We start from the raw sequence: 22,830 nt of genomic DNA, 5'->3' as shown, positions 1-22,830 counted from the left end.
ACAAGTCCATTCAGCTGATAGGAGCCTGCCATAAAAGGTCAGGTGAACACATTACTGCATTCAGCGGGGAAGACCTGGTAGAAATCAATTCATAATGTCCAATAACGGAATGATTCTGTGTGCGTGCCAGTGTGTCTTGCGATGTCTCTTTTTCATGACGTGTGTGTGTGTGTATGCTTTGTTATTGAATGACCTATTGCGTATGAAGTTTTAACACACACAAACACATTTCAGTCACAACACTCACCTTATCCTGCGCTTGCAGAGGTGCAGGGAGAATCTAAATAGATGTGCAGCTATGCGACTTACTGACACTGATTTTACTTATGCTGCAGAGAAGTTATCTCTGAGCCTTTCGAGGGTTGCAAAGAGATATTTCACAAAGTGCAAAACAATACACACAAGATACACATGCAGGGGGGGGCATATCTAATAACACTTTAACAGATTGTTTCTTTTTTTTCCAGCACCTCAGTGTTTCTGCCAAGTGGCCATCTATCATTGATTTGTGTAGCCATTGTGATCAGATATGTGAATGACCTCTCATTAAGTCAAATGCAGCAGATTAATCAGGGCCATTGGGTCCTGTTCAGGAGCAGGTTGGGAGAAGGGGGAGTGATGTAATGACTGGGCTATGAAATGAGATGGAGAGGGGGAGGAAAAGGATGGAAAGAAATGGGGAGAAATGGATCATAGCTCTGAGGCAGAGAAAGGTGAGCGTAAAGCAGCGTGGGCCTTCAAAGTGGTATTTTATTTTGCTAGTGTGTGTGTGTCTAAGTTATACAAACACACATAACATTAGGTACAACTGCGCAATCGAATGAAACCCAATACAAGAGCTATATCAAAATCTGTCTTTAATATTGTGGTTGCTGCGGGGTACACCTGCACTGCATACCAGGTGTTTCTAATATTTTGGCCACCCAATTTGTTAAACAAAAAGGGCAAAATATTAGACATTCACTATGATGCAGTTCAACTACAACCATACTGTTAAATTAACAGCATCCATCAAAACTGAGGATTAAATTGTGTTTATTTTTTTTATTCTCTCATTCATTTACAGTAGTTAGGTTGTGTACCTAATACTGTGACCTGTCAAGGTAAAGGTTTATATATCAAAACCAGGAATGTTAGTTGTGAAAATGCAGTGGATTAATTTTGTAGTGGTTAGCGTGTCAGCCTCACAGTCAGAAGATTGAGAGTTTGAATCTCCGTTGGGGCATTGTTGTATGGCTTAGTATGTTCTCCCCATGCGTCAGTGGTTTAGGTTGTTGGGTTGGAAACTCACAATTGTCCATAGGTGTGACTGTGAGTGTGAATGGTTGTTTGTGTCCTTGTGATCGGCTGCATTGTTGATTCTTGGCAGCCATTTTATTTTTAGTCTTAGTCTTTTGGACGAAAATGCATGTTTTAGTCACATTTTAGTCATTTCTATACGGGATGGTTTTAGTGCAGGTTTAGTAGACGAAAACTAAAAACATGGTCATTTTTAGTAAAAAAAAAAATAATAATAAAGTAAAATAAATAAAAACATATAATTCACGTCAATATGTATTGGAAATTGGATGAGGAAAAAAAAAGGGGGATACAATTACTCTCTCTGTATACAAAGTACACCTGTAAGAGTCTACAGGTGAATACAAAAGCAAATGTAGGTATATCATATCGACATTCGATAGACCAGGGGTCCCCAATCATTGGCCAACGCCAGTTACTGGTCACGTGGGCGGGGCCGAACTGGGCCGCAGGAAACTTGGCAGATGCAATGATAAAAAATGACACTTAAAAGAAACAAAATGTGACGATCACCTGCTGCTGCGCCCTGCTCTCTCTCTCTTGTTCCCACAGCTGGACGCGCAGCAAAGGCTGGGACAACTGGACACACCTGCACCTAATTGGTCCATCCCCTACTTACGACTAAGTAGGGGCAGCTGTGAGACGCCGGTTCCTTGCAGGACTTTCCAGTCTGTTCACGGCTCGCCGTCTCACCTACATTCCATGGTCGGCGTCTCCACAGCTGGGTCCCTTCCAGTTGTCCCTTACCTGGACGTTTGTAGTATTTTGTTGTCTTTGTGACTGTTTTTTTCCTGGGGTTCCACAAGCTGCGGACCTCAGCGCCTTTCGTTATATCACCTGTGACTCCCACATGGAAATATTGCATTAAAGAACGGTGATTCGCTCCTCCTGCCTCCGCATTCTGTGGCCCACCTCACTCACCACCGTAACACAAAATTTGTAAATCAATACATCAAATTTTATGTAAACGCATGTCAACTTTGAAAATATGTGCCATTATTTTATTTAAAAAAAGAATATTCAGTTACAAATCCCATGGTTTTTGCCTGTTTTTATGTTGTTTGTTGCGACCGGTGACCCATCCCACTTTGTTCGAAGGTTCTTGAACACACCATTGTGCGGGGTTTAACTTTATCCCACGCTGCGCAGATTACTGCTATCACTACTATGCGGTATTTTTCCCGTTTTTCATTCACCTCGTATTCGGTCCCAAATGCTGATACTATGTGGGAATGCATAAAGGTGCTAATGTGCATATTTGTTGGGGCACAACCTCAAGTTAATTCATGCTAGCACACTGCCTTTCTCCACACACATCAAACAGTAATGTAATAATCTTCTCTCTGAAAACCAAACTCCAGGCTCGTACTGGTGGGTCTGTATTCATTTTGTGCTTTTAATTTGATGTTACTGTCTTTAAGATAAATTAGATCACTAAAATGTTGGAACCCCCCCACCGTTCTGCCTGAGATTTGTGGAGACACAAATAAAAAAACGCTGGGTCAGAAAACGCTGGGGACCACTGTGATAGACCACCAACTAACATTTTCGTCCAGCCTCGTCTTGCCACATTTTCGTCATCAAAGAGCCATGGTTGGCTTGTGACGCCTCATTTTCGTCATGAAAAAAAGGTTCGTCAATGAAATAATTTTGTCATCGTCATCGCTGATGAAAACAACACTGATTGGCTGGTGACCAGTTTAGGGTTTACCACACCCCTCGCCTCAGCCAGCTCGGATAGGCTTCAATCATTCATTTATTAGGGTCACGGGTGAGCTGGAGCCTTTCCCAGCTGCAGGCGAGAGGTGGCGTACACCCTGAAATGGTCGGCAATCAATGTTACAGTCATTGAGTCTAAAAACTCTAAAACTAGAAAATACAAAAAAACCCTCTGTGTACAGTTATTTGAGTTATTTCAGCTTTTAAGTTTATTTTAGCAACAAAAAATGTTAAAAACAATATACCATAAACAATGTAGCAGCTCCAACCACTTAACATAAACACACTGGGGCATGTGGGTCGTAGTTTGGAGAGTACCTGGTATGATGGTAGGTCTGTCTTTTTTTTTTTTTTTTACACTTTTCTTAATCACATTTCCAACATTTGCTTCTCAAAATGGCATTTCTGATTGAATTAACACTTCAGTTAGATGCAATTGTTAACAATGGCAGAAACATGCTTGTAAGAGGTGCAACTATTGAAGGAGTTTTTCTCATTACGGCAATGAGAGCAATGATGTTACACAAATGATAATTAGATGTCATTAGCACATACAAACTGGCTTAATTAGGCAGCGGGAGCACAAACACTTGAGATTCTCTGATCAAACTTGCTGTCTGACATTGCTGGGAGTAAATCCAGCAGAGAGTGAGGCTATAAAGAACCATCACATATATCTGCCTAAGAGTTGGACCAGAAAGAAAATATGTATAAACAAAGAAGCATTCCTTATGCAATGTATTTTATCATACTCGCAGGCTCCCCCTTATCATCCCAAGTTTTATTCATGGAATATTCCTGTGGTAATCTGTAGCGGCCCCCAACATCCCCCACTGCGACAGTAAGATGGGACACTCACACCTGAACTTTTGATACTCTTTAGAATAATTGCATATCAGCATACAGCATCACTGTGCTGCACACCAAACAAGCTCTCATGCATGGCAAAAACCCCACTGTTTGCATAAGCCCATTTATTATGAGTGATAGCGCTGCCTTCACTGACATTTTGTAAACTGGAAGTGCCTAATCTTGTTTGGGCTTGATACTTATTAAAATACCAGAATAGTGAGGCAGCCGGTGTCCAAAGTGGAGCTGGCCATGTCCTGATAGGAGGCGTGTTTTTGGTTACAAATATAAATACATTTGTCTTATGGCCGACTGGCTGGCTGGCTGTGTCCGACACGCTGTCCGAGGTGAGAGGAGCCCGTGGCTGCTTGCCTCAGTCACATGATTTATGATCCCTAAGCAGAGAGCAGGGAGAGATGGCTGAATTAAAAAAAAAAGTCTCCAGTCAGACCAGACATCAGGCCTGCAATGTAGATGCTGTCAATACCCGATGAAGACCATCAGATGTGAAGGTGAAGGGGGTCCTCGTGGGTTGCTGGTGGGAAGTTAGCAGCTGAAGACAGGAGGGGGTCGTGTTGCTGAAATAATTGAATTTTACAAAGACTGGCAGATATCTGAATGTGACTTTGTGCAGCTCCAATCCTTTATCCCTTCACAGTCCACAGTATTGACAGCTAAAAACAACAGCCATTATCTGTTAATTACATTAACATTTTATCAGTGGTGGGTTGCTGGGGGTGCGTGTCCCACAGCTGGAAGATAGCTGTCAGTCACAAGCACAGAGGATCGGGGAGAGGGAAGCAGCACTGCAGGGAAAACAGTTGGTCCCTGCAGGCCTTACAGCCAGGGGGCGCTGATGGGGCTCGCCATCCCCCATCCACAGAAGATAACCACTGACACCTGCCAAGCAAGCCAACCCTCACGGGGGGTCGGAAGGGCTGAGACACACTGATCCAAACCAGCTAGGTGGGACAATGGACTTGAGACACATGACGTGATCTATGACACGATGCAGCTTTAGATGACAACTCAAGGGGGAGCTGTTGGTTGGAGCCTTCTTTTCCAACTGGACTGCGTTGGCCCTGCAGCTCTTTTCCTCATTACAGCTCTCATATGTTTTATTTATGCTGTCTGTAGAGCGTCCAGTTGGGCCTGGCTGCGGGCACGGGTGGCACTGCCAAGCAGAGGACAATGGGAGAGGATGCCAGCTAACATTGCAGGACTTGGCAGTGGTTCCTGTGTGAAGTCCTCACTGTGGAAGGGTTGGTTTCCATTGTGCCCGCAGACCTTTGTGGTGATCCACAGACCTCAATCGCATTACCCCCCTGGCTAGCCGGGCCCCCGCGATGGGGACTTCACGCTGTCCCTCCTTGCTCCTGGGTCTGTCCACTGATTGGAAGCTGACTTATATGAACTTAATATTTCACCTGCTTATTTTCCCCACTGAGGCCGCCGCCTGTCAGAGGGGTGATGGGGGATCAATGGGAACCTTGTCTGAGCGGAAGAAGGTCTCCGCTGATTGACAGGAGCCTGCCATTCACTTGGCAGCAGGACAGCTCACGGTCAACGAGAAAAGCCGTGTCACTGTGGCCATATCGGGTCTACTTCGCAATTAACGTAGTTGCTGTGTTTTTACATGTGTGGGGGCTGCAGTGTCCACTCACTGAGAGGTTACACACCACTCGCTGGGCTGAACACACACAAACAAACACAAGGCACCAAACCATACAGAAATGCCAAGAACCGCGGCTGACAAAGAGAGAGTAAAAAAGAAAGAGATATCAAGTGTAGTAATCAAAATGAAAAATGGGTCTCCGGCTACTTTAAGCACGAGCTAATTTATCACCAGAAACTACGGATAAGTAGCCGAGATGTTGCCGTTCAGTAAGTACCCGTTCTGCACCAAATTATTCCACCCCTGCCTGTGTGCAACCATAAATCATACACTTCCACACATCTTTTCCTATTAGCAGCCTTGCTAGGCATGGACGCGTGCTCAGCTACCAAACACAGACTAATAGGCTACAACTTTTAATTTTAAGAATGCACAACCCCCACCTAAAAGCTCCCTTTTTTCACTCCTCATTTCACATCCAGGGCCCCCCAGTAGAGTACTGTCATCATCACATAGATGCGCTTACACAATCCTGGTGTCCAGCTATTCCAGGTACTCCCATTCCCTGTTTCTTGTTTACTAGAGGTGCTTCCTGTTCCTGTTCTTGTTCTAGACAGGAGCACAGTCCTCCGCTGTAGATAGAGCTGACCTTTTACCTCTTGATGCCGCTGGAACACCTGCAAGCCCTTCACTACTCAGTAGTGCACAGACCTCCATCATGGTGGAAGATTGTGGTCTGCAGATCAACACAAAGGATTCTTGGCAGAAAATTGTTTTTTTTTTTGCACATTGTATTTATTCATTGAGAAAAATTATCATGAGCTCAAGTAAATCAATTCTGCAACAGACTACAAACTTTGCGATAGAGCAGCATATAAACAACAACAAAAAAAAAATATATATATATATATCTCAGCAAAATGTTACAATAATGAATTCTCCCTTCTGGGAAGTCATGGTTGATAATGTTCTTGGGTTGACGATTTCATTAAGAGAAAATGGCGACAACAGAAAAAAAAAAAATCGAATATAAAATCTACCCACGTTTTTATTCTAACATGCACCAACATTTTATGGGTCCCTGCTCATGTCGCACCTCGTACGTCACGTTTAATGGAAATCTGTGTCAGTGACAAGAAAAAGAAGAGAATGATAATGCTTATTATTTTTGTTTTCAAATACTTCTTAGTCCCATTTATTTATTTACTTTTAGAAATTGAACAATATTTGTGCTCAAACCTTTGTTTTGTATCGTAATTTCCGGTGTATAAGCCGCTGCTTTTTTCTTAAACTTTCAACCCTGCGGCTTATGCGGCGGTTTGGCTAATTTATGGCTAAATTCTAATCACATGACATCTCCTTTACTTCAGAACTACTACTAAGTATTAGTAAGAGGAAACGGTAGGTCTTTCTTTAGCAGGAGCCAATCACGAGCTATCAGTGCACTCACAACGAGCTTGTCAACCCCAGAATACATAAAAGTATAAATATAGTATAAATAAAGTATAAATATAACAGTCTGACTCATGGTGTCATCTTACAAAGAACACTAAACTAATCACACAGCAACTTAACACTCAAAAGGTATACCTGAGAAATATACATGCGCAAATACATGTGCAATACAGGTGCAAATACGAGTTTAAAATGGAAAAAAAACCCAACTCTTTTAAAGCTTTCCCATAATGCATTGCGTCTGAGCACGCAGTGCGATAAGTGCTACCAGTGTGTTACCAGCAGGTGGCAATACAACATCAGCGGACGTCTATACACTGTAATGTAAAACAAGCACAGAGGAAGACTTGAATGTTTTATTTGTAAATGAAATAGAAAATGACAAGGTCGGTGTGAGATTTGGAGGTTTGAATATCGCCCAATGGCTGAGCGTGTTCATTTTTACCAGTACTTCCTGCTGATTGACTGTTGATGCTTGTGGCGTCTTCATAATTATCATCATTGGGAGGAGCAAATTTCATCATCAACATCTTACATTATTAGTCAAGTGGTGAGGACAATTTGAAATGTGTTTAAAAAGTGTGACAGACTAAAATCTAAAATAGACATTTTTTTTATTATTAATAGGCATTTGCGATTGGCCGGCGACCAGTCCAGGGTGTACCCCGCCTGTCGCCCGAAGTCAGCTGGGATAGGCTCCAGCATACCCCCGCGACCCTGATGAGGAGAAGCGGCACAGAAAATGGATGGATGGATGTATGGCTGTAATATATCACAATAAACATGTGTTAGATCCTTGCATTATATGTCCCTCAGAGGACTTTTTAAATAGGAAAAGGTCCCCGATAGTAAAAAGCTGCTCTGAGCCAACAACGTTGCAAAATGAAATTAGAAATATACATTTGGGAAAAGTTTTTAAAAAAGTACACAAGTCTTTGAAAGTACTGCAGTCATTATGTAGGGGTTACTTTGTGAATTTCGTTTTTCGTAAGGAAGTATTTCAGGATGCCTACAGGTATGTGTTAAAGCAGTGGTCCCCAACCTTTTTTGACCCACGGATCGGCTTGTGTTCCCACAAATCTCCCGTGGGACCGGAGGGGGCGGGGGGAAGGGGTCGTACATTATAGGGATCTAATTGATCCTATTTATTATGTATTGTGTAAAACTAAGACATGAATAACATCAAATTAAAAGCACAAAATGAATGCCGACCCACCATCCACCAGTTCAAGTTCCAGCCAAGTTTTTCCAGAGAGATGATTACATCGCTGTTTGACGTGTGTGGTAAAGGCAGTGTGCTAGCATGAATTAACTTGAGACAAATGTGCACATTAGCACTCAATAAGTCATCAAATCTTACCTTTATGCATTCCCACATAGTATCAGCATTTGACACCAAATATGAGGTGAAAGAAAAATGGTAAAAATACAGTAGTAGTCTATCTGTGTGGCATGAGATAAAGTTAGCACACGAACAATGGACATGCGTCAAGTGAGACGGATGTAACAGAGAGAATCCGGCCACTTTTCAAAATAAAACATAAAAAAACAAAGAAAATGAAAATTATTTTTTTCTGTGCGGCCCGGTACCAAATGACCCATGGCCCGGTACCGGGCCGTGGCCCGGGGACCACTGTGTTAAAGGAAACAAGCAGATCAGATTTCCACACCCCCATTCCACACGTGCTCCTCAGAGGAATGCCAACAACAGCAAAACAATGGCCAGAGTAATAAATTCATCACATGAGTTAGACTGGGAAGTCCCAGGGAAGACAAGAGTCAGGTGCTAAGGGGGCACTCCAAGGTGATGGATGGAGTCTTTGACTAGCGGTGGAAGTGGCATGATGGCTTGGCATCTCTCTGAAGTGCTCCACGCCGCATTGTGACCAAATCCTGTTATGTCGCCGTTTCATTGTGGTGACAGCATGAGGAATGCTTGGTTTTGTTCTCCCCACTGTTGCTATCCATCATGTGTGGACAAATAGAAGGAGAGCACAGTGGCACTCCTCGCCATACACCTACAACACCTCCTCCTCCACCTCCCTCTCTGTTGAGACATCCTGTCTTTGCCACAATACACCCGCTCCACACTGCTGTTGTTACATTATCCCTCCTGCTTTTCACAGACTCAACACTCCATTCCACCAGCACGCTCTTTATGGAGCAGCAGAAAAGGAGGGGGTATGTGCTGCAGCTCTATTCAGGAACACTTAGCTCCCCTTCCCCAATCAATGTGCTACTTAAAGGCGGATGTAATTGGAGCTCAGTCAATGTGCTTGCTGTTGAAAGCATCCTGCCTGCTTTTCCTAACCTGAAACACACACACACACACACACACACACACACACACACACTAACGTCCAAGCATCTAATTAAAGTCTCACTTGATCACATTCTGGAGCGGTCAGTGGGTGGGGAGGTGTAATTACCCCGCCCCCCCAACACACACACACACCCCAACACAAAAACTTCTTCGAGCTAATATTTAATTTGAGAATAAACAGAAAAGGCAGGCCTTTGTATACAGTCATGATCAATGACGCGGAGCAAGATCCTATACGGTAATAAGGGGGAACTCCTAGCTTATATTGCCACATAAAGGAATTGTAATTAGTCGAACGTAATTAGCTGAACATTACAGAATTAGTAGGGTGCACAGCCATGTCTTTCATGCTTGTGTGATGAGAAAACAAGGAGACAACTCATCTATGCATCTGTCATTCTGCTAATGGTATTCACAGGTTCACAGGTACGCCGTTGTTATGTTAGATTAGGGCAGTGCTTCTCATATAGCGGGGTGGGTCCCCCCCGGGGAGGGCGCGGTGAACTGTCGGGCGGGGGCCGTGAGAGGCAGGGGGGACCTTCAATATTAGTGCAGACCTGCCAACATGTATGAATTTGTTGTACTCAGCATGCAGTTGAATACTCTTGACTACACTTGTATGCTTCACTGCTCTCCAATTTGATGCGTTTTGCTGGTTTCAGCTTCAAGTTCAGTCTGTCCAGTACAGATAATTAAGTAGATGCGATCGGTTCTCAATAGTATCACAAAGCGTTTGTTCCAACAATCAAGCCTGGTGCGTGTATGTTTCACCTACTGACACCTAGTGACCAGTGTAGAATACTGCACCTCACAATTTGAATACATCTTCTTAATGTCTTATATTAGTATTTTACTTCATTTAGCCATTTTTATGCTTGAAAATGTTTAATTTAGGCAAAAACTCCATAAAATGCGCTTAAATACGTATGCTGTTTTTTTACTAATAGGCCGGATTAAACCCCACAACACAGCGTGATTTATTAATTAATATATTTTTTTTTAAAATGATGGAGTGAAGCCACGAAATTCAAACCGTGATGTGGCCAGGAACAACTGTACTATTTTGCAGCGGAGTGTCCTATTGTCGGTCAGTTTGATGGCCCAATGAAAAACAATGAAAACCAGGACATCTTCATCACCCTGTAAAAAAACCAAAACAAAATGGCCAGGACAGGACATGAAAACAAGACATGCCCTGCATGGGAAAACAGGACGTTTGGTAGATTCCTGTTAGGTGAACACAGAGAGTACACAGATGAACCCAAATTAAGTCAGACCCTGGCCAAATTTCAAGTTAAAATGCATTTTTGCTGTTGAATGTTTCAATTTGGTGAGCTTGAGTGCTTAGAAAGGCACTGATAAAGATAGTGTGCACTTACAGTCATCCCTCGCTATATCACGGTTTGATTATAGCTCCCTCACTATATCACGGTTTTTTTCAGAAATGTATGTGGTAGGCTATGGTCTAATATTAGTCAAACATATTGAAATGCAAATAATATGTAGTATTCTGGACACTTGGCAGCAGTAATTTTACATGGATGAAACATCGATGTAGCTAGCCGTGGAAGTGGTAAGTTTGTGGCTTCTTACTTTGTCCTTCTTCCTTTCTTAATGAGAAGACATAAATTTGAGGTTAACTAGTTAGCTCACTAGCTTGCTAACTAGAGTCCCTGTAGCATAATAGTTGTGCAACCCGGTGTAAAAAATGCATAATTGGAGTGTAATGGTGACTATAGGGCTGTTATTTCATGTCAACAGGTCTCTAATAATGTTAAAAATGGTATTTAGAAAGTCAGGTTTTCTATGCTGTAACTATGAAAACATTCCTTTTATTAACATCGAATCCCATATCGTGGGAATTCATTTATCGCGGTCAGGTCTGGAACTAATTAACCGCAATAAACGAGGGAACACTGTATGACTGTCAGTCCCGTATTGGGTCCCTTGCACAGATGTACCTGGTGTATGGGTGTCACTGTCTATGACACAAGCTCAAGGGTCGAGATGTTATCTCTTAAAGAAGCTTATAAACGTACAACTACGGTATGTGGCGTCACATAAAAGGGCCCACTGATTTATTCCTATTGATCAACTGCTGATGACTGTGTCAGCCTCGCAACGGAAATCAAGAAAGCCAGGACGGGCCTGCTGCACACCAGTCGTCTACCGGACGGCACGGTTTAAAATGGAAATTATGCGTGATTTATCACGCTTCACTTGAACGTAACTCCATGAGAGGGAGCACCATGTGTACTGTGCAGAGCGAAGCAGACAGGTGGACATCCCGGAGCACATGAATATTGCAGGAGGAAAGCAAACAAGCAACCCATCGCCAACTTTGGAGAGCTTTGACCAAACAAGCGCAAGCAAGCTGACACCCAAGTTTACTTTGTGTTTATGTGACATCACATAAGCACAGCTGACCAGTGCTGGACAATGACCCTCAACCTGTCTCTGTATGGCGCCCCAGAGGTGTCATAAAAGCTGGGCAGGGAGCTTTGCATGGGATGACAGAGTGCCAAGCGTTCTCCCACCAGGACCTCATTTCCCCCTGTGAAAATGGATAGCACGTCCATTGCGTAGCTTAGTTTAAAATGCAAAATGTGGACATTATCTGGCATGGAGATTCAGCGGCATCCATCACACTATGCTAATGCAGCCCAGTGGTTAAGATATTCTAATGTAAGCCACCCTGGAGATGTAGAGGAATTAACACAAACAGAGCAGGGCGGCAAGAACACAGAGGGGTCACCAGATAGGACAGGGGGGCTACTCCTGTGACGGGCACACACACACACACACGCACGCACGCACGCACACACTTATTCGTACATGTAACAAATTAAACAATACACTGCAGGAGTTTTCAAATAGATTAAATGTGCAATGTTAAAAGAGCATTTAGCATTTGTGAGAGATTAATAACAGCCAATCTCTCCAACATCCTTCACAAGCTCCGCCTCCAAATGTATGTATCTTCCATGCCAGGGCCACAATGCTGACAACCAGAATTGCTGACTAAAAGCAAAATAATGCATAATGCTTAACTGACTGACGGGAAAGATGATTTGGCTGTGTAAGATAACATAATGTTTTATAATGTAGAAATGTTGGCATCAAAGAATAACATTAAAAAAACTAAAGCAGACCCGATAGCCTAACATGGATGTGGTAGCAGCATTGCATTGCATTAGGTCATGTGACATCTTACACACATTAGCCAGATATTCCAGAAATGTATGCATCAGAGCCATGGTTTAGTTTTTCGGCACTGCTATGTGCTCTATAGCTGATGTAACGTGAATTACTACTGGGTGGGATCAATGAAGGTCTTATTTTAGCCATCTGAGAAGATCAAATCCATTGTTTTTGGTGCCTAACTGTTTCCCAAGTATATTAGTGTGTGTGTGAATCTATACACGAGAGGCATTAACTTGAATTTCTTTGTAGAAAGGCCCTTTATGAAAGTAAGTACATTTATTTGTACTCACTTACAGTGAAGCCTTGCCACATCCAACATGGAGGCGACGTTGACGTAAGGCTCAGCGCTGGATGCGGCGTCTCCGTGTATTGTTTTGACAACAGCACTTCCTGTTTCCCAGTGTGCTCTGCTGTACTGTTGTTGTAAATGGCTGCTAAGTTACACGTTTAGAGCTCACATGGTTGTTGGTTATTCAGCCTTATTATTTGTTGGTGGTGTCTTGTCTGTTGTTCTCTACCTACAGTATTACGTTGCTGAGTGAGTTACTATAAATCCCTTCAGAACAGCCACACCGCCAAACCTGCTCTCTCACGAAGGCAAATTCCTCTGTCCACTCGTATGTCCACTCCAATGTACGGTACTCCTCATCTTTCTTTCTTTTCGCCATCCTCTTTGTCAAAAGTCTTTGCGCTATAGCATTAGCTAGCTAGTACTTCTTGACCTCTCAATGACCCAGTAGGCTACCGCATTATCCCCTTTTAATCGTGCTTTAGTGTCTGACCCGGAAAATGTCGGAAGGACAGTTGGCAAGAAAATGAATAGATGAATTAAAATGCATTATAATGTTTTATATTTTTGAACGTCGTTGCTAACACTGTGATTTCTGTAACGTTTTACTTCAAAATGTCGACCAGTCCAGGGTGTACCCTGCCTGTTGCCCGAAGTCAGCCGGGGTAGGCTGAAGGAAAATGGGTGGATGGATGGACGTCAGCAAAAAAAAAAAGAAAATTGAAAAACTGTATAGCGTAAAGAAATGTTGAGAGGCAGATGCAGACATCAAAAGAGCCACATATGGCTGGTGAGGCATAGGTCACCAACCCCTGCGCCAGCGCCTAGTCTACTTGTACATAATCCACAATGCTTGCCTGTTGTAATTCCACTAACTATTATACTGTATATACATATAGCAAATATAGGTACTGTATATCATTTTGAAGAATAATATATTAACTTGTGTTAACTTGTGCGGCTAGTGTGTCCGCAGTCAGAAAAACTGACAGCGTACAAAAAAACATTATCAGTGAAGCATAAAGACATAAACCTTTCTGAGCTTACTAACAGTGATACATGCATGTTATACATTTTGCCTGTATCATCACGTATTTATGAATTATTATACAGTCTTATAGCGAATGAGATGTGTTTTCTGCAAGAACAAAAAAACATAAGTCAATTTTTAACCAAAAATCTGTGAATTTGCAGGGCTGAATGCTGAATCGCGAATGGCCAGGGAGCCACTGTACTGTATATCCGCCCTCACTTCACACAACCAGTGGTATAATAAATGATAACAACAGGTAGTGATATAATAATGATATATTATTGTAATAAAAAGAATGGTAAGAAGCATTAAAAATTAAATAATAAAAAGGCCTTGGTAAGGCAATATATTCTAGATAAAATGATTATTTTAAGTATTTCAATGAGTGTTCAAATAGGTTTATTACCTTTGGTTTTGTTTATGTGTCATTCTTATTACCATGTTGTCTGGGGGGGTAAAGAGTGATATTAAATAAGGACAAAGAGTATACATTAATAGGGCAATAAGGTAGGTTTTGTAAACACACATTACCTAACGCACAATAAATCAAGTTTCTGTGTTTGTATTACAGTTCTGCACGGATCAAAATGGATTACTGCACCTCATCAGCATGAGTCCCCAACTTTAACAATGATTATATACCTACTGAATGACCACTTGAGGTAAGTTTGCTTCCTTCCATCCTGCAGACAGTGTGGAATCCATGCAGCATGTCTTCGGCTTAGCAGCGTGTGCCAGCGCCCTGCTCCGCCTGCCAGAGCCGTGCAGGAAGGCATTATTATCATTATATTAATGTGACATTAATTGCTTTTACTTTTTCACTCCATTAAGTGTGCTCTATCTCTTTGGGAGCCCGGCCAGATGGTTTATCACTTCCCGTGCTGTTGGTAGCACCATTAATGGGCTAAGACACTGAGCTATAAAATAATTGCGCCGCAGTGTTGGAAATGTTCGGCGTGCTAATTGAAAAGTAATTGCGGAGGTATAGTGCAACTGTCACGCCATAAAAGCCTGTCATAGGGGAGGAGGAGGCGCTCTCCAGTAAAAAGGCTATTGTTTGCTTTCATACAATAAAGTGGACAAAGAAATGGAGCAACAATCTTTATGTTAACGGAGGAAATGATCCATTGAAAAGTCGACTCTTATCCTCATCCGTGTTAATATATCACCATCTGCGGTCATTTACATGTATGTGTACGTCTACATATAGTAAAATTAACACTGTGAGCAGGAGCCAATTACATAGGTAACAATGACAATGGAGGTGGAGGCCTTGGTGGGCGATGCCTTCACAACCCTTTGTGGAATAACCAAGCAGGGAGGTTATTAGTATGATAAAATGAGTCAAATGTTTTTCCTGTTTCGGCTGAGCAGAAAAACTGGAAGAATGACCGCCTGCATGTGCACACAATACAAGCTCTGAGACAGAATCAATGACTTTGGAGCCGATACAATATTTTCTTGTCTCATGTGTAATCCAGCAATTTGAACAGGAGTTTGTGCGCTGTATGCACATACATGCGTACTGTGACCTCTGATTGAGAACTGCTGAAAATAAATTAAGATTTGTTACAACTTTTTTTACTCACTTTGGCATTAGTAAGAAAATGTAATTTACTACAAATGAACTCACAGCATAACAAAAGTAATATATTGTCAATGCGTTCTAGCATTATAAAAAGCATTAAAGATAGTGATGAATCAGCATGGAAAAAATGAGTGTGAAGGTTTTTACTACATCTGTCGAAATTAGTGATGAGCGATACCAGATTTTTTTGATTCATGACTATACCGCTGACTTTTTTGACATTTCTTATACCCATTTTTGGGGATTTTTGTCCCAATGAAACACATGACAAATACTGGCCATTTAGCAACTTGAATGTGTATTTTTCATAACGCATTAGTCATAACAGATACTTTATACCTAAATAGTTACCATCAAGAGACAAAGATGTCTTGAAAAATCATAGTAATATTTTTCATATCTTTTGATCAACTTCACTCCAGAGCACAAAGTTTACATTTCTGAAAACAATCAAATCTCTGGTATTCATGATCAAAACTGAAGTTGATTAAATAAAAAAGTACATGTTAAAAATAATAGTACATATGTATAATCTTGATATATATTAGCATGATTTTTAAAATATTCAGTATATTAGTATTTTAATACAGTAAGTACCGCGGTTAACGGTTCCAGACCTGACCCTGATAAGTGAATTTCCGTGAAGTAGGATTCCTTATTTATAAATGGAATATTTGTCACAACGGGGCATGGTGTTGAGTTGTCGACGACCCCAAGATGCAGAGACAGGACTCATGTGCAGGTAAAAGTCCTTTAATTAAAGAAGACTGCAGTGCAGAGAAAGGGATCAGGCAACAGAAACATGCTAACAAGCACAATGCTCCAATACACGACCAAAGCCAAAGTTTCAACTAAATAATCAAATACAAATGAGTGTCAGGTGCGTGAAGTCAGGAACTTAAAGGCAACAGAAACAACACGGACCCAAACTGGAAGAATATAAAACTCATGTCGCAGTAAATGTGGTCTGGTGCTAGTAGGGGCTGGCGGAAAAGGAAGTGAAGTCAACGGTTCAGAGTGGAGTTTCAGCTTGTCGTGGGCTATGGCCGCAACAGCAGCCTGTGTTATTACTGTGATTATTATTATGTTATTATGTGCCTGTTGTGCGGTAATTTAAATCTGCTTGTCTCCCCGAACATGTACTGACATCTACTGACCAATGTAGAAAACTACATTCACAATTTGAATCATCTTCCTAATGGCTTATATTTGCATTTTAGTTCATTTAGTCATTTTTATGCTTGGAAATGCTTAATTTAGGCAAAAATACGTACAATTTGCTTAAATATGCATTTTTTGTACTAATATTAGGCCGTATTCAACCAGGAAACAGCATGATGTATCAATATATATTTTTAAAAGCCATGATAGAGTGAAGCTGTGATATTCGAACCACGATGTGGCGAGGAACAACAGCACTTGTTTCTCGTTAACACAACACGTTAACACATGTCGTCGTGCTAGTTCAGCCATCACCAAATGGCGGAACTCGGTCCAGATACGAACCCGGTGTTGGTCCTTTATGGACCGGCAACCAATTAAAGTGAATGGGAATTGTAATATAATAACATTAACATAGTCATGCTGGCGGACCGATCGCGGGCGTGATTATTTCAGTGATTACGGCTACGTGAAAAATGAGTGTTCACAAAAGGATTGTATGGATATTGGAGCAAAACAAAAAATCCTTCACTGGCGGGAGAGTTGTGGAGGAGTTCTTGTGCTGCAGAGAGCTCACAGTACTCAAAGGTAAACAAATGAAATTTTGTTTTCTTTTAAATGATATTTAGGTGCTCATGTAATTGTGTTTTACTGAAACAACAGGTCGATGTGCAGGCTTTTTATTACATTTGATATTCATATAAACTAGTCTATTTGATGCAAGGCAAAATAAGGTTTGGACCTTCGCTGCTAAAAAAAATGCTTAAACGGACCTTATTCAATTTTAATTGAAGACCCCTGCCTGAGTGGTTACCAGCATGGAGTCACCGCTTTTTTGGTTAGTGGTCACGTGACATGACAGGTTCAATTTGCAGCAGAAAAGCATGTCCTAGGAGTACACACACTTCTTTAAAATGATTAATTAGTATAGATACTTTGAGCGTAATCGCTACTCATTCGATACTGGTGTGATTATCGCTATATCATGACCACAGAATCTCGAGGATACGGCCAACACTAGCCGAAATTAGAAATAATAAACATAAACATTGTGATACGCTGTCGAACCTACAGCATTTTTTTAAAACCAAGCAATCACGACTAGGCTAAAAGGAACAAATAACAAATAACTAACAAAATACAGAACAAACAAAACTTACGTCAGCGTGGTCTTACAGCCATGCTGCAAGTCCAAACAGAGACATGTACAGTAACTTCACCAGAGTGCTCGGGTTTTCGGGCTTTGGTCTTGCTGTTCAGGCAGGTGCATCAATGATAAGTGATGTGTGGAAACAAGTATGCCAAAATGAGTTACTCCTCCTCTAAAATGATGTTTTACACAATTCAACATGTCTGAAAAGAAAGTGTATTTAATCCGCTCCCTTTTACATATCTATTACTGATAATTACATAAATACATGTTGTGTACTTACAATAAAACTAACCAACTTACTAATTTACTTACTATTTTGTTGCCTTTTGTATGTGCTTTGAACTGCATTTGTTCTACTCTATGCTTTTTGGTTTTTGTTTTCTACTGTTATTTTGCTACTTTGTAGAATCATATTTGTTTGCTTTTACCCTCTAAAGCACAGGTGTCAAACACAAGGCCCGGGGGCCAGATGTGGCCCACCACATCATTTTATGCGGCCCGTGAAACCCTTGGAATAATGCATGTCAATAATGCACTTCACCTCTGCCCTTCTAAATGTATCCGACGTGTCATTTTGACAGAAAAATTGCACTGCATGCGGTTCTTCTAAGCGTCAGTATTATCTAATCATGCAGCAAGATATTCCAAGCATTTTTCAAAAACAAATACTTGAATGTCTGCTTGTCACCATGACATTCTCACTTCACTTCTCATTTCGAAGCAAGTTATCTATCAATTTGTTAGTAAAAATATAATAATCTAATGCTTGGGCAACTGTGTAATAATATTATGAGGTTATATTCATATTTAGATTCATATATACTGACAGTTACAAGTGGCCCTCTGATGTTGAAGGAAAACAGAGAAATAAAGATGCTAACATAAATCTAAAAATAAAAGAAAAATGTAATAAGAGTAGTCAATAAAATAATACAGGTTGACAAAATGTGATAAATGACACGAGACATGCATGATTATAATTAATGTTCAGTTTGTGCGCTCCCAAGACATGCCAGCCCAAAAATGTTGTGTCCATCCCTTTATTGACGAAGGCCCGCTGTTTCAGGTGTTGTCGGGTTAACGGGAGGGCCAGCGTACGCTTATTTAAGCCGTCATTATGAAAACAAATCAGCCTCTTGCTGCTTATCAGCCCCTCATCGACTCCCTTTCTAGCCGCTGTCTGCTGGCCAATCAAACATATTGACACCCATTGACTGGGACTTGAGGAAGAACAAGATGGTGAACTTGTCCCACGCAGATCAGGGTCAGGGCAGGGGATAGACAGAAGGAGGGACGAAGGGAGGAGGGGTTTTGTTTGTGTCTGTATGAGATCCAATAGTGCTGTGTGTGCTCCAAATGAATGACTCGGGATTAAAATGAGGCTTGGGATTGGAAGGATGGATTCCTACTGTTATGGTGCCACATCCTTTTGTGCTTTTTTGGTTTCTCCACGATATAAAGCATCTGAAATAGCATACAGATTGAACTACACCTCAACCCTTCACCCATTACACCCTCTCTCCCTTGCGCACTCCTCCTTCCCAAGGTCAGTGCCTTCCAAAATGAGTCCAAGGAGGAGGAGTAGAACTCCAAGTGTGGTCCCACCCTCCACAAATGCCCGCTCAAGGGCTTCAGGGGGCAGCAACGGTATGTCAGACGAAAGTGAAAAGTGTACCCATTGCCTCTTTATGCCTCCATTTGGCACCCTCATTAAGGCCATTCATGAGCACTTTAGAGGCCCCCTGCACATTGAGCATCACCCCCACCTCCTGGGTGCACCTTTCCCAATCAAATAACTCTCATTAAAAGCCCATTGGAAGAAGAGGTGGTCACCGTGGTGGTGGTATCCATATAGTGTGATCATACTAATGTAATATTGATTTCCCCCAGTCACCATGGCACCAGGACAAAGTCCAGTCCCGCAGGCTTATGGTCAGCCTCCCCAGCAACATCCTCCCCCGATCCATCGGCTGGCTATGTGATCCATGCGGCAGCAGATTAAAAAGCATGGCTCTCGATGCTCGTCTTTGTGACATGGGACGCCCCAGACGGCAGCACCAGACAGAGGACAACATCTAAATGCATTCATGAACATCGTCCTCCCCTGTAAATCCCCTCCTCATCCTCCTCGCCTTTCAGTTCGCTGCCTGCCGCTACTACGGCTGCCACCGCCGGCCTGTGAGGCTTCTGAGAAAGTATAAAGAAGAACGTGAGGAAGAAGTGTGTGAAAACACAGCGAGGTGAAGCGTGCACAAATGTGCGGTTTACAGAGAGTAGTCCCCTGTGACTGCATGTGCTGCAGGGGTGCGGGGGGGGGGGGGGGGGGGGGGGGGACTACAGCGAGCCAAAGGATTTGTTTGTTCTCACACTGGAACCGCTTGACCACTTACATACAATGAGAAAATATGTTTGACTCGCCTGGTTTTCTTTTGAGTTGACGTCAGCTTGAATTCCAGATCTCTGACAACGATGCTTTGGTGGTTCTGTCGGGACAGCTGTCCGCTTCCATCCAGTAGACCACACAGAAAGCGGACATTAAATACACGGAGGAGAAAAGACGGGGCGAAGACCGTTTTCCTCATGTCTCAGTCGCTTGATCATCCATGTCTATTTTTGATTCAAGTGAGTGATTTGCATAGAAAAGTTCATAAGCATGGGACATAAGGATATGGCCGTAAAAGGCAGCAATAAAAATTCTAACTATGACAGAATATTAAAAGAGGCAGTAAATTGTGGGGAAGGGAGTGACTTTCTGGGTTTGGAGCAGTAATCTCAGGCTAACTGTACACAGAGAATAAAACATCCCCTGCTGAGGCTTGACAGATATGCTTGTCTCTCACACTCTCATGCTGGCTGCATTGTTAAGATTTAAGATAATGACACAATGACTTTCACATTGATGCCGACATTGAATCTTTTTAAGAGGCCTCCCGCCGCAGAGCCGCGACGGCCTGTCAGCCGCTGGCAGTGAAAGAGTTGAATGTCGTTTCCTCGTGTCAGGAAGAAATTGTTCGTAACATCGGGCCCTCACACTTGTCTCAACTCATTTATTTCAGCCAAGGTCTATGGATATAAATAAAAGGAAATGTTAGCGGCGCATTTAAACTCAGCGCCAGCCTTGAGAGCGGTAATGTAACCACATATCATCAAAAGTGCTGAATCTCCTTTTGTCACCACACATGACGTGCAATTCGTCCAAACATATTCACTCTGGTTGCCATTCACACAAATAAATAATCATGTAAGACTTAGGACAGACTCTTAACATCCACCTCCACTTAATGCTGAGTGTCCATCAGCCTGTTACCACGGCAACCTGAGCTGCTTCAAATTGGCTTTCCTACCGATATCTTATATACAGTATCAATATTGTCCAACACTTCATTACCAATACCGATATTGGCAGCAGCTCTTCCGTCAAACACATTACGCTTCTTTTACTGCGATGTATTTCACAAATAAACACTGTTTGTGCAAAATAGATAAATGTCGTCATTTACAGTGTATAAGACACACCCGCACCGCGTCATAAACTGAAATATTGTGGCACGCACGAGTCTGTGAGGACCAGGCAGCTCTTTATTTGACAGGAGCTGATCATGAGCGATGAGAAAACTCACAAGGAGCTTGTCAACCCGTTGGAAATCACAGGAATCATTACTCAATATAAGAGTCTGACTCACGGTGTCATCTTACAAAGAATGCTAGAATCATCACACAGTAACTTAACACTCTAAAGGTACCTAGGAAATATACAAGACAAGTACCAATAGGAGTTTAAAATAACAAACAGCTATTTTATCTTCTATCCATAATACATTACTCCAAGCAGAGCACTTCATGAGCGCATGAGGTCCCTCTGCTGCCGGGCACCCATGGCAGCCGTTGGCCAATTAACAAAATACGGTGGCTCCCCGCACATTTGAGATTCAGCATTTGTGACTTTGCAAATTCATAGATTTTTGGTAAAAAAAAAAAAAAATCATATTAATTATATACAGTATTTTTTTCCCCCTCAAAAATAGGCTTTTTTCTGCAGAATATATATCTCATTCACCCTAAATTGGTAATTATTAACAAATACGTGATAATTCAGGTAAAATATACAGAATACATGTACCAACCCACAATTTTTACGCGTTTATGCATTTTAATGTTTTTTTTGCTAAGCATGAATGAATGCACCAGAATGCAAAGAAAACTTATCTGTGCATTCTTCCGACACTTCCAGAGTTGAATCAATCCATCTTTTCATTGATACATTGTCATTCATGAGTGGCGAGCACCTACATGTTTTATGTACTTTAAAATGTGTTTCATAAGCGTGTGAGGCACATTTAGGACTTTAACCTGGACTGTGTTGTGAGAGAACATTGGCATAACGGGGGGAGCAATCATGTGTCCAAAATAGACATTTTTATGGGCGTATTAATTACTCATGAATTTTTGCCAACCGTGGATGGATCCAGAACCGAAATCCTGTGAAAAGTGGGGATATACTGTCGTACAATTTTCGACCAAGCAGAGGCCAACATAAATCTAATTATTATAAATCTATTAATCCCAGCAATTCCTGTGCAATTCTAGTACATACATGTTTAAGCACCACTCTACAAACACTTTGGTGTTCCTTCTTCTTTACATACTGTATCTTTCAAGCATTCTTGAAGGGTGAGTAGTTTTATTTTTATTATACAGTGATTCCTTTAACCACTTAACTTACTTTACTGTACATTATTTCCCGTGTCTTGAAATGTGAACAACTTAACCTACAAGACGTTGGAGTGCTCGGAGAGCATTTCGGGAGGTCAGAGATCACTGAGTTCTTTCACACCACACTCATCCGACCATGAACGATGGCTCAGCTGTTTCCAAACAGTTGGAAGCATAAAATAGGGATAAATGAAGTGTATCAATACTTCTACCATTTTACCACAAATATGCTTGATTATATTTACATGCTATGATTGCAGTTCAACAGGTGGTCCATAGGTGGAGCTCGTCTCATTACAATATGCATGACAGTACATACCACTAAGGCTTGTATCCTCAGCAGCATCTGCCTTTGGGTTCCGCTCTTTTCCCTCTGGGTTTCTACAGAAAGGCAACACACTTAAAAGGAGAAAGAAGGGCTGGACCATC

General features: G+C 41.8%; 1 long non-coding RNA gene across 1 annotated transcript; it reads left to right on the top strand.

Annotated features, from left to right (window-relative positions):
- Positions 1 to 13,005: 13,005 nt before the first annotated feature.
- On the top strand, positions 13,006 to 19,806 carry LOC129192871 (uncharacterized). Its single transcript, XR_008573514.1, has 3 exons — positions 13,006 to 13,097; positions 14,358 to 14,448; positions 19,579 to 19,806. It is a non-coding gene; the product is annotated as an uncharacterized LOC129192871 (long non-coding RNA).
- Positions 19,807 to 22,830: the final 3,024 nt, after the last annotated feature.

This window comes from Dunckerocampus dactyliophorus, chromosome 13, assembly GCF_027744805.1.
Source record: "Dunckerocampus dactyliophorus isolate RoL2022-P2 chromosome 13, RoL_Ddac_1.1, whole genome shotgun sequence".
Taxonomy (NCBI): domain Eukaryota; kingdom Metazoa; phylum Chordata; class Actinopteri; order Syngnathiformes; family Syngnathidae; genus Dunckerocampus; species Dunckerocampus dactyliophorus.
This window is presented reverse-complemented; position numbering and strand designations above follow the sequence as displayed.